This window comes from Pimephales promelas, chromosome 22, assembly GCF_988280905.1.
Source record: "Pimephales promelas chromosome 22, fPimPro1.hap1.1, whole genome shotgun sequence".
Taxonomy (NCBI): domain Eukaryota; kingdom Metazoa; phylum Chordata; class Actinopteri; order Cypriniformes; family Leuciscidae; genus Pimephales; species Pimephales promelas.
Window position 1 is genome coordinate 12,543,978 of NC_142790.1, and position 17,525 is coordinate 12,561,502.

General features: G+C 39.9%; 1 long non-coding RNA gene across 1 annotated transcript in view; it reads left to right on the forward strand.

The window, feature by feature from the left end:
• The first annotated feature begins 1,068 nt into the window (after positions 1-1,068).
• LOC148969585 (uncharacterized) overlaps positions 1,069-17,525 on the forward strand; it is a 104,035-nt gene continuing 87,578 nt past the window's right edge. The window contains exon 1 of the long non-coding RNA XR_016149336.1: positions 1,069-1,420. This is a non-coding gene — a long non-coding RNA (uncharacterized LOC148969585). The remainder of the gene's footprint in view (positions 1,421-17,525) is intronic.

Consider the following 17,525-nt stretch of genomic DNA (forward strand, 5'->3'; position numbering starts at 1 on the left):
ATAGGCCATTTTGAGAACTTTGCAAGCATGGAGGCAGGGAGAGCTAGGTCAGAGGAAGACAGAGAGAGAGGAGGACGTGGTTGAAGAGGACACGCAAGCACCATTATTTCAGATGAGCAACTTTGGTGGATGATGTCTTACTGTAAGCCATGGCCTGACTATGAAGGAAGCTGGGCAGAGTGTCCACCCTAATCTATGCCGTTTCACAGTTTAATCCATAATAAGGACATTCCGACGGGAAAATGTCTACAAATCTCTACTCTACTCAGGCTATATGTAGTATTCACGCTACTGTAAAAAAAGAAGCAAATTAGAACAATTTGGGGTTGCATTATTCTACAGAATGGCTAGAAGAGCTACTGGGGGAGGACGCCAATGCCTGCTCACCCAACAGCAGGAACTTGCCATAGTGAACCTAGTCAAAGGAAACAATGCAATCCGTCTCCACCAGCTACAGGGTCAGGGTATAGTGTCAGGGTCAAAGAACTTCGACATGAATATGTGCAGGTAAGTGTTTCAGTCCTTTACATTTATAATACAGAATGGGTGCAGTCCAGTAACATGTGAATATGTACCACTGGATCAGTACCACATAAGCCCCTTTCACACAGTGCGTTGAACTCAGGAAATTGCCTGGGGAAACATGACCCGAGATGGATACCGGCATCGATGCCGGGTTGGGGACATAGTAACATTGCCGGAATCAGTCCCGGAACGCGCGCTGTGTGAACAAAAGCCAGGACCAATGCCGTAAGGGGTGTGTCATGGTGATGACGCTCATGCCATCGCTCGACTCTGTTGCTCTTAGAAGAAAGTTTGATTTTGTCATCAACAAAGAAAGGACAAACAAATGTCTGCAAACTGGAACGAGGAGCCATACGTACCACCTTATTTAATTTTTATAAATTTGTTCATATAAATATCAGTTTGTTGTGTATTGTTAATTGTGTTTATTTCTCTGAGTGTGTGCCCTCTATAGGTGAGAGGGGGAAAGTTGTTTAAAGGATAGGCCACCCCTGACAGGAGGGGGGCGCTGGTGCAAGAGCACACAGTCTTTTGACCATGCACATGGAGCTAGAGTGGCATGGTGCAACAAACCTGCAAGCGGCCAAAAAGTTGTTTGTTTTGTTTTATGTTGCAATGCAAATTTATTTTCGATTTAATAAACTTTAGTTATTTGTTTTGAACATCAACACGCCTCTCTGGATCTATTCATGGTACTTTGCACGCGTCAGAAATAAAGCATCAGCATTTCCCACAGTGGACAAGAAACTTGTTTTCACCCCTACAAAATGTCAAAAGACTTGCTGTGAAAATGGAATATGTTTGAGAAAAGGAGGATTATCCATAAACTTGAAGACCACACGTTTGAAGACCGCGTGGCATTGGAAGCAGAGAACAAAGGACACTTCTCAAAGAGGTATGTGCTTGCTGAAACAATGTGCTGAGTTACATTTGAATGTTATTGGAAAGACTTTCAAGTTTGATGCTGAAAACTGTGGATGAAAGGATTCATTTGATGAAGGAGTTCAAAGGTCTTGATGTATGCCATTTTAAAGAGGAATCAAAGGAAATTTGAGTTTGTGTCTTTGGAAGGACACAAACTCAAAGGGCAGGGGCAGCGTGAGGGAAATCTCACATTGTGTCCTGCCATTAGTCTTAGAGGGCTACTGCACCATCATGCCAAACAGGATCCCTATAATGTGCAACACATAATTACACTTCTAGATGCAGTAGCCCAGGTTTGTTGTTGTCTGAGATAATGTTAGTTTCCATCGGGCTGCTCTGGTTCAGGACTGGTTCACCAACCATGATCAATTTGAAGTTGTGTACTTGCCCCCTTACCCGCCATTTCTAAATCCTATAGAGGAATTTTGATGGCACATGCGAAAACATTGAGGTGAGGTCAATACAGGGATGGATTCGGCACACAATGGGATATTTTTGCCGATGCTTAGCAAGAGAAGACATTGCTTGTGATGTTGATGAGATCCTGTGGTCAGACCATAACAGACGGCTGGTCCATAAACCCACTTGCGCACAATTGTGTTTTTCTGTGTTTACAGTACAGTATTGTTTGTTTTATTTTTTATTTAACTAAATTTACTGTACTGTAAAATATACTACTGTAATGTAATGATTTTGAATTTTTGCCCTGTGTCACGACTCAACAGATAACAGGAAGCAATAGCAGGTATAATTATTGGTATAATTGGTATAAGCAGCTGCTATATAAACTAGCAGGTATAAGCAGGTATAGACATGGGCGTGGAGGTGACACAGGGACGTTGATGGTCAGCGTGGAATCCCACTGGACTGGCGGATTAATGTGGGAACGAAACACAGGTTTAATTTTGGAGATGTGAAAAACGGGGTGAACCCTCCTGTACACGGCCGCATTAACCATAGGGCTAGGTGGGGCTTAAGCCCCGGGGCCCAAGCAAGGAGGGGGCCCGTGATTGGCTGTGGAGCAGATACTGCAAGCCATCTGATTACCAAAGCCTTACCACGCAACGTCCCCCACAAATTATCCCTGTTATTTAGTTGCACTTTGCCTTATATTCCATGCATTATCATGAAATCATTATCATTAATAGAGACGTTCGCAAAGACCCGCCTTTTTTAGGTACTATGTGACGGGCCACGAGTCAGGCGGCTCTCACGAGTCACGCACATCATGTTCTTATGCACTCACGCAGTGAAAAATACTTCGCGGGGCAAAGACTAAAGTTACACCGAGTGATTATGAGAGAGAGTTCAGAGCAGCTTACTGTTGATATGAAACAAAGTCTCAACTTTCAAATATTGTCATTTAAGTAATTTAAACATTACCGTTTTCAAGTTCATGTCCACCGACTGACAGCTTTGTTGTCGGACAAAGTTGCGTATTCGGCGTTATGATTGGCCAGGCCACCTGTCATTCAAACCCCCGTAGGCATGCAGGGCCAACGGCTCTGAGCAGGGCATGGTAAATTGAAACGTCAGGTTTTAATTTGATATGACAAATATATTTATTCTATATTTAACTTGTGAACGACCGACCTGCTGCTGCACGTAGGCCTATGGATGATTGCTGCCTGCGCCTTATTAGAATAGGCTATACATCAACCAATAAATCGCCTTTACTCTTCTCTTCATTCTAATCTAGTCTATTCTTAAAACACAGCGTCATCATCGACCCCACAAACTTCCGGTAAGTTTGAATATTAACTTGATGGATGTATAATTTTGCTTTTTGTGTTTGATTAAACTCTATATTCGCCTAAAGGACTGGTGATAATATATCCGGTAGAAATATTTAAATTTTGCTGCGCCATCATGATGTAAGTTTATCATTTAAACGCGTTTTTAAACGTTGTGGTTTGGATACAAATTATTTCAAACTGCTCAGGCACAGTGAGCAGCGGGAGAATTCATTTTGTAAATGCTGGTTTTGAGACCAAGGTGAACCATAGACTGTGGTGAACTTGAGACGGTTTTGCACAGCGCACTTGAATCCGACTCTGAGGTCTCAAAGTGACAGACGCTGCTAATAAAGCGGCTGTCGCCATGTGTGTCAATAATGTTAATCAAACATCAGAAAGAAAGTAATTTACTGCATTTGACTGAATTACTTTTGCAAAATTAACAAGAATGAATGTTGAATTTATAGTGAAAACCATGTATTGTATATTTGATTACTTTATATAATATAATATAATATTATTCAGTGCTTTAAGTTTTTCATAGGTCGATTTATTGTGCCTTTGTTCTATTTTAATTTGTGACTCTTGTCATCAGTAAGCTTGAGATTATTTTCTTAAGCTACTATTATTTTTTGGTGATCTTGAAATTGGTCACAATAATTATGAAATTTTAGTCAATACATTTTGATATGATAAAAAAATTGTGTTAAAAGTAACATAACTTAACTGTGAAGTACTGTATATCATAAATGGATAAATAATAATATCATATATGACTCGTATAATAATATAACATTTAGCTCATGTAGTTGGTGACCTAAAGTGGTGGGGGGGCCCTGCAGTAACTCATAGCCCCGGGGCCCAGTGAGCTCTTAATACGGCCCTGCTCCTGTACGCTGGAGGTAAACTAAGGCGGACTGCCACCGGACTAATGGATTTGGTGACAGTGAATGGGCCAATAAATTTGGGAGCAAGCTTATTAGAGATGGAACGGAGAGGAATGTTTTTAGCAGAAAGCCACACTTTTTGACTGACGACTAATCTGGGAGGCTTAGACCGGTGGCGATCGGCCCTCGCCTTGGTGCGCGCCCCCACTTGGAGTAAAGTCTCACGGGCTCTAGTCCAAGTGTGGTGACACCTCTGGATTAAGGCGTGTGCGGAGGGCACCACGACTTCGGATTCCAGACTGGGAAAAATAGGTGGCTGGAAACCTAAACTACACTTGAACGGAGATAGGCCCGTGGAAGACACTGGTAACGTGTTGTGGGCGTACTCCATCATGGAAAGCTGCTGGCTCCATGAGGAAGGATTCTTGGAGACTAAACATCGCAACACCCTTTCCAGATCTTGGTTGGCTCTCTCGGTTTGACCATTGCTCTGGGGATGAAACCCTGAGGATAAACTAACAGTCGCCCCCAGTAATTTACAAAATGCTTGCCAAAATTTGGACACAAACTGGGGTCCTCTGTCAGAGACCACGTCCATCGGGAGGCCATGTAAACGAAAGACGTGGTCAATGACTGTCAACGCTGTCTCCATAGCTGAGGGTAATTTGGGTAAAGGAATGAAATGAGCCGGCTTCGAGAACCGGTCCACCACAGTCAAAACGACTGTATTACCCTGGGAGGGTGGGAGGGCGGTAATAAAATCGAGAGCGATATGGGACCAGGGTCTCGAAGGGACTGGCAGCGGTTCAAGGAGCCCATCTGGGGGTCGATTGGAAATCTTACCATTGGCACAAACCGAGCAAGCCAAAACAAAAGGTCGCAATACAAGGTCGCAGAGATCCGTCCTTCTTCCCCATGAAAAAGAACCCCGCCCCCGCTGGAGAAGAGGAAAGATGAATCAACTTGGTTGCCAGAGAATCAGAAATATATTTCTCCATAGCCTCCCTTTCAGGAACAGAAAGTGAGTATAACTTGCCTTTAGGCGCAGACTTACCTGGCATTAAATCCATGGTACAGTCATAGGGACGATGAGGAGGAAGAGAAGCAGCACAAGACTTACTGAACACTTCCTTCAGATCGTGGTACTCCTCGGGCACGTTAGACAAATCCCCTACCTCCTCCTTGAACACACAAACAGGTACAGACGGACAAGCAGATACAAGACAAGACTTATGACAATCCTTGCTCCACTCCAGTATAGCTTTGTTTTGCCAGTCCACTCGGGGGTTGTGACGGATGGGCCAGGGATGTCCCAGAACAATGGTTGCCAGGGGTGAATCCAGAATGTAAAAATTAATTGTCTCAGAGTGATTGCCTGAAGTGATGAGGATGATGTCTTCTGTAAAATGAGATAGTGGGGAGTTCTTGACCGTTGAGTGCATGTACATTAATCCTTTGTGTGAGTGGTTTGAGGGGAATCTGAAATCTGTGTGCAGAAGTGCTGTCCATAAAGTTACCTTCAGCCCCGGAATCCAAAAGTGCTTGACAATCGTGCTGGTGAGCTGACCATCTCAGTCTCACCGGAAGGAGAGTCGATGTGGATGAGGTCTTCTTGGCGGAGATCCCACCCGATAGTAGCCTCATGCTTACTATCGGGCTTGGCCTTTTACCTGGCAGTTGTAAGTAGGGTGACCACCCGTTCCGCGTAGCGCGTGCACGCACAGCGTTTGAAGCCCAATTCATGCGTCCCGCAAATTGAGACCGTGTCGCGCATAATCAATGCTTGCTCAAAAAAAAAAAAAAAAGTCGGTCAGTCTAGATATCCTCGAGACCCAGGCAGCTAAACGTTGTGCCTGAACACGTTCACATTCATGAACTCGTTCATATTTTGGTTGAACTGAACGCATTGTTTTACTGCCTGTCCTGATGAACGTGTGAACTCGTTTATTCTGGTGTCTGTGAACGCACGCTCTCTCAGTTTAACTTCGTTCAATGGGGTGCCAGATTTCTATAGAGCCTTCCAGGCGGAAACCCGGCTAAAACTCACCGTGAACAGGGCTTAATATGTAGCGAGAAAAAAACACCCAATCTGGCAACACAAGCCACCAGTGTCGCACCGCGGCTGCCGTCGACAAAGGCGTCGTATGATCATTTAAACGGATTTTATAACGAGGTCGGTGAAGATGGGAAAAATCTTACATTTCTGTGCAAACTTTGAACTGAACTAGTTCATTTTAAAATGTGTGAACTGAACTTTGAACTAGTTCAGAAAGTGAGAACTTCCCCAAGACTGGTTGCCACTCCCACGTGACCTGCTGACTAGGTTGATGTCAACTTTTTCATTGTTGTCATGACAGCACACCTTGTCGTTCCGTGAACCTCTGGAGTTGTGAGTTTAGACTTTTTTTTTCGAATTTTTTAAAAACTGTTCCTGTGGTGTTGAGCAACTATAATTCCTGTTAATCATATAATTTTATATATTTTTTTTATTTAAAGTGAATTAATTGTAATGAAAAATAAAAAAAAATTAATTGCTAAAGTAAATCGTAAGTGGAAGTGCATCTGTCAATAAATTGAATGTTCAAAATATTCATTTTATTTAGAAAAAAATACACATTGGTTGGCCTATTCATGAGCATATATCAGCAACACATGTTTAGGGAATAGGGCATTATTAATGTATGTGCTAAGGTATGTTTTTTTTTTAACAATTATTCATGTACAAACAGTAAGGCAATAGTAACAATTCTAGATATGGGTAAACCACTATCAGAGTCTGCCCGTGGGGTGGGGGCACCGCCGCGCCAAGCAGTGTCCCACATTGTCCCTCAGAAACATACCCCTTGTCCCCCCTTGGGCTTATTAGCAGGTGGTCACCCTAGTTGTAAGCGTAATGTCCCGTGCCTCCACAGTATAGGCAAAGGCCCTGGGATCTCCAACTTTCCTTCTCCTCCCGAGAAAGCTGAGCTCGACCCACCTGGATGGGTTCGCGATCGAAGACTAGGCTGACCGCGTCCCTGCCGCTGGACCGTTGTTCCTCGACTCCTCCAGTAAAACGGGTGGATACAGCTCTACTCCCGACCCTAGCCAGCCGAGCATCCACCCGTAGAGCCAGTTCAATAATAGATCCAGGGCATAGATCTCCCCCTGGACACGGTCAGTTCCCCTGACATTCGGCCGCCAGGGTTCGGAACTCGATCGAAAAATCCGGGACCGACCTCTCACCTTGACGGAGGTCGGCCAGCACCCTAGCGGCCTCTTTCATGACTCAGCGGTGAGCATATATAGTGAATTGAGATCGGCTGCAGCTGGTGATGAGATGATGATCAGCTGGAGCGGATCAAGGAATGACACTCAAACACTCACTCACTCACTCACTCGCGCCCACCACACATGTGCTTTCATACAACAACAATAACACGAGACGAGAAGAAGGCAATGAATTTGTATACCGTGGAACTGGATAAAAACAGTGAAAACAATGCAGTGTTATATATAAAGTAGACTATTGTGTTTTAGCTGATCTGAAAGTGTATTCAGATGATGCAAGTGGGTATCATTTTGTCATCAGAGTGACATTTTGTCGAAGGATTGTTAGGTTTTGATTGCAGAGTTTCAATTTGATATAGATGTGAATTTATTCATAGTTTATTTCCCAGTGTCTCATTTGCTTGTGTGTAGAGTTTTGACACAATGACCAAAGTTTTGCAAAAAGAGTTGGATGGGCAAAATCTGTAATAAATACTTTGTAACCTGGGTAAGGTATCTATAAACATTATTTAACCAGAAAGAGGCAGAGGAACATGATTTTTTCATAGCTTATCTTAATGTGCTAGTGGCGGGATATACGGTAGTGACAGTTTATGCAAATATGACATCCTTCATCTTCATTTTACTTGGGGCCCCCAAACGGCCCTGGTCTCAGACGATCTTGGAGGTGAAGATGCTGGATGTGGAGGTCCTGGGCTGGTGTGGTTACACATGGTCTGCTGTTGTGAGGCCGGTTGGATGTACTGCCAAATTCTCTGAAACGCCTTTGGAGATGGCTTATGGTAGAGAAATGAACATTCAGTTAACAGGCAACAGCTCTGGTGGTTTCAATTGGCATACTGACATCAGGTGGACATTCCTGATGTCAGTATGCCAATTGCACGCTCCCTCAAAACTTGTGATCTGTGACTAGCGACATCTGTGGCATTGTGCTGTGTGATAAAACTGCACATTTTAGAGTGGCCTTTTATTGTGGCCAGCCTAAGGCAATAATCAATAATCATGCTGTCTAATCAGCATCTTGATATGCCACACCTCTGAGGTGGATGGATGATCTTGGCAAAGGAGAAGTGCTCACTAACACAGATTTAGACAGATTTGTGAACAATATTTGAGAGAAATAGGCCTTTTGTGTACATAGAAAAAGTCTTGAGAAAAAGTCAGCTCATGAAAAATGGGGGCAAAAACAAAAGTGATGCGTTTATAATTTTGTTCAGTGTAAATATTTATATAACGAATAAATCAATAAATAAAACTAAATCAATCATTTAAATTATCATTGACAACAAAAGGCATATTTGTTGCAGCACAAGCTGCATCTAGATGTATTTACACATTAATCCATCTCAGAAGTGGCATGGCAGCATAAATAATGTTTTAAATAAAAAAAAAATTCAATAGAGAAATATGAACCGACAAGTCACTGTCTTAATGATTGGGTCATCAAGTCAGTCATTCATTCAGTAAAGAAATAACCAGTTTTGTATTTAGTATAAATGAGTCATTGAATCTCCTGATTCATTCAAAGCTGTAGATTTGCTCAGTAATGAAATGTGTTACTTTATAGACATACAAGAGTTCTGCTGTGGCTTTTGTGGGAACTATTATTTCATTGCAAAATAGACAGAGCAAACAATAATACTGTCTTAAAGTAATTTAAAATGTACATTAATACTACCTTTTAGTTTGATGAACTGTTGCATAAAATCAATGTCATATTTGCAATCGTGTGGTTATTCAGAAAAAAAATGTGTCTGTGGTATGCTAAGGCACACTTCTTCTGTGGATGCTGTAAGTTTGGACCCCCTCTGTCACCTTGCGCATCCCAGTTTTTTTTCGGAACCACTGGTCTGTTTCAACTCTTACATTAGTTGCTGTAACCTTTCACTGTATTGAACAGAGCAATGTGAATGTGCATCTCATTTTGTGTTCCATGGAAAGAAAAGTTAAACAAGTTCATAATATCAGTTTTGATTAATCCAGTGATTAATTTGATTAACCAATGAGCAATTAATCAACATCAATGGAAAATTAGAAGCTTGGAAGTTTCATTTAGATCTTGACTCTATATGACTGCATATATATATATATATATATATATATATATATATATATATATAAATGTACACGAGTAACTTCACGTCAAGCACCCTTTCATTTCATATATGAAATGAAAGGGTGCTTGACGTGAAGTTACTCATCAGCTTTATTACCATTATCTAAATAAAGTGTAATTGACCTTCAAAAAATACTCAGATATTTGACATTATGTAATCTTATTAAAATTTAATAAATTCCTTGTGACAAGCTACTTCTGAAATACTTACATTACCATAAAGCTCATAATAGTTGTAGTTCTGTTGTGCCTTTGAAGGGTCCAATTTCCATATTAAAAGAATATATAATCTTTGATGAAATAGTTTTGCTGAAAAGCCTAATGCGGCTACTGTTAAACATTTTCTCATAAAGCAGACATATATCGATGATTCTTCAGTCAAGGGTACTTATTTGACTGTACTACTTATTTGACTGTTCATGTATCAAGGGCTGTTGGTAAGGATGGTGAAGAAATTTCTCACTTTTGGGAGAAAAAGTAAAAAAAAAAATAGAACACTGTATGACATGATATCAACATATAAAATAAACTGATTACCACTGACTGACTAACTGACAACTAATAAAGCAAGACCCAGATAATATTTTACAATTTATTATATTATATTTATTATTTTATTTATTTTTAAAATAGAGTGCACAGTAAATTGAGTATGTCTGGCTTCTGGTTTCATCCACCTCAAGTTATTTTTTAAAGCTTGTTTTGCTGCTTGATATTTCAAACTGGTATTTTTTTTTATTTATTTTTTACCATTTTATTTTATTTTCATAATTATAAAACCACTGGTTTGTAACACAAATAGTTTTACAGTTTACTGCACTTTGTTATTCTAGTTATTTACCTATAGTGGTCTCGCATAATCAAAGAAAATTGCTTTCGTTCAAGTTACAAATAAGGTACATATAGGGAAAGGCCCAAACACAAATTATAATATCAAATTTCAACCAACAAAAAAGAGGATTAAGTAATTAAAAACACACAAGCTATTTGATATCTCCTTTCAAACTGTAAGCATTTTAAAGATTTTTTTTTCCCTTTTTCTTTAAAATCATACAGAGAAGTTCCCCTAATTGAACAAACACAATGTAGCATCGTCTGATGGCCAGTGGATAAGGTCAGTAAAGAAAGCATCTGACACTGCACCCAAAGGGGCTCATTAACACAGCATCAGACCTTTGAGAGTGACCAACAAACACAACAACAGTGGCCAACAGACTGCAGCCTAGTGCTTCAAAAATACACCATTGCCACAAAAAACGCACATTGTCAGGCTGCAGATCATGCTATTTTTTGCTTAGTTACTGCAAAGACATGACATGCTTGAGATGTGGCGAACTGCTTATTGCATGCTGAGCAGTTTCACACATTATGCAACGATTAACATTTCAAACAGTAATGCAATGGCTTTCAGACCTGAGCCAGCAGCGACTGATACACGGATAAAGATGCACTGGGTCGATGGTGTTATTTTGGAAAACAAAAACAAACGAATCAGACAAAAATTTTCCAATAACAAACAAATGACAAATTAATTTGGCATGTTGGAATATATGATGTCATGGTATTAATATAATTCATATTAGAGGCAGACCGATTGATCGGCAGGCCGATATTAGGCATTTTCCAAACTATCGGTATCGGCAGTTATAGTGGCCAAAAAAATAAATATTTCAAAAAATAAAGTAAAAATGGATGAAACACGCTTCAACTATGTCATGAGTGTTGGAGTTGTGTAGTTTGTCCACCAGAGGGCACTCTACACCCTCCCTGTTGACAACACTTGTGTATAATGCGCCACACATCCTGCAACCTACTGATCCTGGTTGCAGGTAGCTTATAAGGCAATGTAGGGACTAATTATTATTTCATTTATCAGAACTTTAATATATTTTTTATGTTCCTCTGTTCTGTTGTGACAATAAAAGGATCAAGTTTATTTTTAAAATGTATTATCATATTATTTTAGTTAAAACTCATAATGTTAGGGAAATCTGTTCTGTTGTGCGTTTCTGAAAAAAAAAATGTGTATATATATATATATCGACCGATATATCGGAATATCGGATTTTAAAACCAACAAATATATTTGTATAGGTATTGGCGTTCAAAATCCTTTATCAGTAGGGCTCTAATTCATATGTAGATTACATATAAGGGGTGAATAATGAATTGTTGTTTGTGGCCTGTGGGATGTTGGTCCACTCCTCTTCATTGGCTGTGCGAAATTGCTGGATATTGGCAGGACCTGGAACACGCTGTCGTATACGCCGATCCAGAGCATCCATGTCGCAAATTACTTTTTGTCCAAAAATTGTGTCCTGTCATTATGATTATTTGATTATTTTACTGATCCTGATCCAACCCGATCTCACGAGAATTCGTACGAGGTGGCTAATTCGCAACAATTCGTACAACCTCACTCGTACGAATTAGTACGTTTTTGCTAAATCGTATATATTTTACGAATTGGCCAATAAGGGATTATCACGCTTCCGGGTTTCATGGGCGGGATTTGTCAACTTTGTGCATGTCCACTTCTGACGCAGTTCAACAATGGCCGAGACGAAGGCTAGTCCGTCATCAGTTCGCCAGCGGTGATTCAACGGAAGTGGCAGTGCACAAAGATCACTGAATCCGGAAGTCCTACGTATCAGCGTGATAATCCCCTATTCGTATGAATTCATACGAATGACCTACCCCTGACCCCGCCCCTAAACCTACCCATCACGTGGGTTTGGACAAATCCTACGAATTCGTACAAGTGAGGTCGTATGAATTAGTACGAATTAGCCACTTTTTAATCACTAGTACGAATTGGTCGTGAGATAGCGTAGCCTGATCACATCAGAGCCCACACGATCCCAAATCGTAAATATCAAACATGTTTGATATTTACAACTCCTGATTGGGCTGCCTCTTCCCGTGATAGCCCATGAGAGTGAGCAAGCATCACCTACCAGATGTTACGTGCTTCTATGAAGGAGTCATGTCAGTCTTATGCACACCCCTTCAAGGTTACCAACCATTATAACCCATCAGCATCTTAATTGATTGATGCATGAATTAGACCAATATGGAAACACCTCACTTATTCTCTTTCTCTCTTTATATATTCAGAAATGCTGCCAGTTTATTTTATCTTGCAGGGTTGTCCCCTGTGGTGCATGCAAGTGTTAAATTGAGTTGAGAAAATGTGCTCGCAGCTTCTCTCTGCCTGTGATCGAAAATTAGGTCATGATCATGACTAATTGAGGGGAAGTAATTATCTCACAGACCCTTCATTATCACACGTCCTATTTGTTGTTTTTGCCGTCAAGCCTAATTTAATGTTGTGTTAATTGGCTTAACATATGGCCATATCCTTCACAGATTTGAAGTGTTAAGACAAATGCATTCTGCCACTCATGTTAGCTGATTTTCTGATATTGAGAAAATCCAAAATATGTTTAATTAGGACCACTGAATTGTTTTATGAATGTCAACATTAGGGTTTACATAGTGATTCTCAATTGGTCATGAATTTGTAATACGTGACAGTTTTGACAGGATGTTTTGACAAGCAATGCTACAGGTCTGTGTTCCCTCCTTTTCTCAGGTTTTCTATCATAATGAGGTACAAACGAGAACCTTCACTTTCTCTGTTCCTCTGCGGTGAAAGAGCTTCCAGCCTTCAGCTGATCTGTTGTGAGCATTACAGACTTTAAGAAACAGCTTAAGGCATGCTGCTCCTATAACCGTAACAAAATACAACAACATACCCCAACTCTTGAGTTTATTAAGACACAGATTAACCAACACATTCTCATCCCAGGGCGTCACATCGTTGACGCGGTAACACTTTAGAATACGGTTCCTTCGTTAATGAATAACTACACAAGAAATAATGAGTAACACAATATTAACAATCTAGTAACTATTATTAACTAACAAGAAACTCTGATTAACGAACTAGTAAGTAATAGCGCACAGACGAAAGTGGTAGTTCACTATTAAGTAATCAATAACTACTATTTTTTCAATACTTCCCAGAGAACTACTGAAAAAGTTTATTAACAATCTAGTAACTACTATTAACTAAAAGAAACTCTTATTAACGAATTAGAAAGTAATAGCTCACAGATGAAAGTGTTACTAGATACTTCTGTGGGAATTACTAATTATTTGGATTCGTATTATAAAGTGAAGATCATTGGAACTAACTAGTAATTACTCAAGTGTTACTAAAGACATTTTCTAAAAGTATACTAAAGTTCACCAAAAATCTCAAACGTTTGCACAAATCATGACTAGATCATGTAGTAACACTTGAGTAATTACTAGTTAGTTCCAATGATCTTCACTTTATAATACGGATCCAAATAATTAGTAATTCCCACAGAAGTATAGTACCACTTTCATCTTGTGAGCTATTACTTACTAATTTGTTAATAAGAATTTATTTTAGTTAATAGTAGTTACTAGATTGTTAATAAACTTTTTCAGTATGTTCTCTGGGAAGTATTAAAAAAATAGTAGTTATTGATTACTTAATAGTGAACTACCACTTTCGTCTGTGCGCTATTACTTACTAGTTCGTTAATCAGAGTTTCTTGTTAGTTAATAATAGTTACTAGATTGTTAATATTGTGTTACTCATTAGTTCTTGTGTAGTTATTCATTAACGAAGGAACCGTATTCTAAAGTGTTACCGTTGACGCTTTTGAAATTGCGTCTACTGTAAATCCGACTCACATGGCACCCTTTAGCGTCAATAAAACACGCTTCGGTTATGGTAGGTTTAGGTTAGGGTTAGACCACTAGGAGGTGCCTTCTGGCCCATATATATCTGCGTTTCATATTGACACTAAAGTGTGCCATGTGCGTCGGATGTAGACGCAATTTCAAAAGCTGCATTTCCGCATTTCCAAGTGCAAATAAAAGCATGTATTTGTGTGTCTACAAGCTTCATTTGTTATCAAATTAACATAGAATATTGAACTGTTTTGCCAACAACATCAGAGTGTTTTAGATTGCTGTGTTAATTGTTTTGAGAGCATGCTACATTCATTTGGAGAAATGTGTCAAACCTACTGTGAAAACAGAGCCTAAACCATCAAATTCAAAAGATTTATAACTTTTTTATGTAGCTTATTGGGTACCTCATTTCAGCCCGTTCTCATCCATCTAACTGACGCTTTTGACCATGCGTCAACATCCAACGCACATGGCACCCTTTAGCGTCAATATGAGACGCGACTCCTAGTGGTCTAACCATAACCCTATCCCAGACCTAAACCTACCTGCGTCATCTAACTGACGCTAAAGGTTGCCATGTGCGTCGGATTTAGACGCATTGGTCAAAAGTGTCAGTTAGATGACGCCCTAAGATGAGAATGCGTTGCTCATTTGCAATAAAGCCTATTCTGTGAAATAGCTTTCAGTTCTCATTTTAGTTTGTGGATATTCAGGTTTGATACACTGGCGATTTTACATCACCTAAAGTTGATGAATCTCACAGTGAGTTCCTTAAGGTTTATCCTGTCTATTTTCTCTAAATTTCTAAACTTCTAAATTATACTGTAAAAGTATACACTCACCTAAAGGATTATTAGGAACACCTGTTCAATTTCTCATTAATGAAATTATCAAATCAACCAATCACATGGCAGTTACTTCAATGCATTTAGGGGTGTGGTCCTGGTCAAGACAATCCCCGGAACTCCAAACTGAATGTTAGAATGGGAAAGAAAGGTGATTTAAGCAATTTTGAGCGTGGAATGGTTGTTGGTGCCAGACGGGCCGGTCTGAGTATTTCACAATCTGCTCAGTTACTGGGGTTTTCATGCACAACCATTTCTAGGGTTTACAAAGAATGGTGTGAAAAGAGAAAAACATCCAGTATGCGGCAGTCCTGTGGGAGAAAATTGGGAGCCTTGTTGATGCTAGAGGTCAGAGGAGAATGGGCCGACTGATTGAAGCTGATAGAAGAGCAACTTTGACTGAAATAACCACTCGTTACAACCGAGGTATGCAGCAAAGCATTTGTGAAGCCACAACACGCACAACCTTGCGGCGGATGGGATACAACAGCAGAAGACCCCACCGGGTACCACTCATCTCCACTACAAATAGGAAAAAGAGGCTACAATTTGCAAGAGCTCACCAAAATTGGACTGTTAAAGACTGGAAAAATTTTGCCTAGTCTGCTCGATTTCTTTTGAGACATTCAGATGGTAGAGTCAGAATTTGGTGTAAACAGAATGAGAAAATGGATCCATCATGTCTTGTTACCACTGTGCAGGCTGGTGGTGGTGGTGTAATGGTGTGGGGAATGTTTTCGTGGCACAATTTTAGCCCCTTAGTGCCATTTTGGCATTGTTTAAATGCCACAGACTACCTGAGCATTGTTTCTGACCATGTCCATTCCTTTATGGCCACCATATACCCATCCTCTGATGTTACTTCCAGCAGGATAATGCACCATGTCACAAAGCTCGAATCAAGCTTGAACATGACAATGAGTTCACTGTACTAAAATGGCCCCCACAGTCACCAGATCTCAATCCAATAGAGCATCTTTGGGATGTGGTGGAACGGGAGCTTCTTATGTGCATCCCACAAATCTCCATCAACTGCAAGATGCTATCCTATCAATATAGGCCAACCATTCTAAAGAATGCTTTCAGCACCTTGTTGAATCAATGCCACGTAGAATTAAGGCAGGTCTGAAGGCGAAAGGGGGTCAAACACATTATTAGTATGGTGTTCCTAATAATCCTTTAGGTGAGTGTATATTAAGGATTTTGTATGTATTTATACATATATTTGAAAATACCCTTTTGGAACCTTTATGCTTAGAGTACACTCTAAACAATGCTAGGTTGTTTTAACCCAAAATTGGGTAAAATATGGACAAACTCAAATGTTGGGTTAAAAATGTAATTAAAAATTTTAACCTAACTTCAATTTTCACTTTCAACTGTACATTTTTAACCCAACATTTGGGTTTGTCCATATTTTACCCAACTTTGGGTTGAAATAACCCAGCATTTTTTAGAGTGTATAGTTGGATATAAATTGGGTATAAAAGACACATCTCTTTAGAATCAAATCAATTTGTGAATCAGACTACACATGATTACACTATGTTTATTTTTGTGTGCATAATAATAAAATAAAAAGTCTTATTTACTGTTTTATTAGTGGAGAATCACGTTCAGTTCACAAAAAATTTGTATGGACCACTTTTTGGGTACTTTTTTGATAATATACCCTGGAGGAAAGAAATTCATGTTATGAATGAGGACAGATGATTTTTTTTATTTCTGTTTGAACTTTAAATTGTCAGATTAAGTTTCAAAGGTAGCCGTCTACTTGCAAGTGTAAATGAGGACATGGGCACAGCGGTGACTCAGCCTGGGGATTCAGTCCCCCGGTGAGACTCACAGTAAACAGCAGTAATATCAGTAAGTCCCCACAGACAGAGGTATACGCTAGGTCACATTACCTCCGTGCCACTTTCAACAGCTCTCAGCCCAAATATCAATCATCCTCCCTCTCTTTTAGCTGTTCACAGCAGGTTGTGTTTACCTGAGCATTACAACCATCTCTGGCTTTTGTGAATGACTTTGAAGATTCCTGCGTGAGCTGCTCTCGCTGTGCCATTGAATGTTAAAGATTGTTTCCATAATTCATGGATTCAACTGTGCCTTCAACATCAGGGCTTCCAGTATCGTGCTCATGTTTTGTTGTTTTTTATACCGTGCAGCCTGGAAGTGATTGTCGAAATTACAATACATTTTGAATCTTTCCACACTGATATTGCCAAAGCTGCACGCCAATGGACAATGTTCACTATTGGAACCAATCAGCTGTGAGGCCAGATTTCAGAAAGAGTGAAAAATGCAGCCCATTCTCATCCCAAGACGTCATCTAACTGACGCTTTTGACCATGCATCAACATCCGACATCCAACATCCATTAACTGACGTTAAAGGGTACCCTAAAACGTCGGATCTTGATGTATGGTCAAAAGCGTCAGTTAGATGACGTCTTGGGATGAGAATGTGTTGAATAATAATAATAATA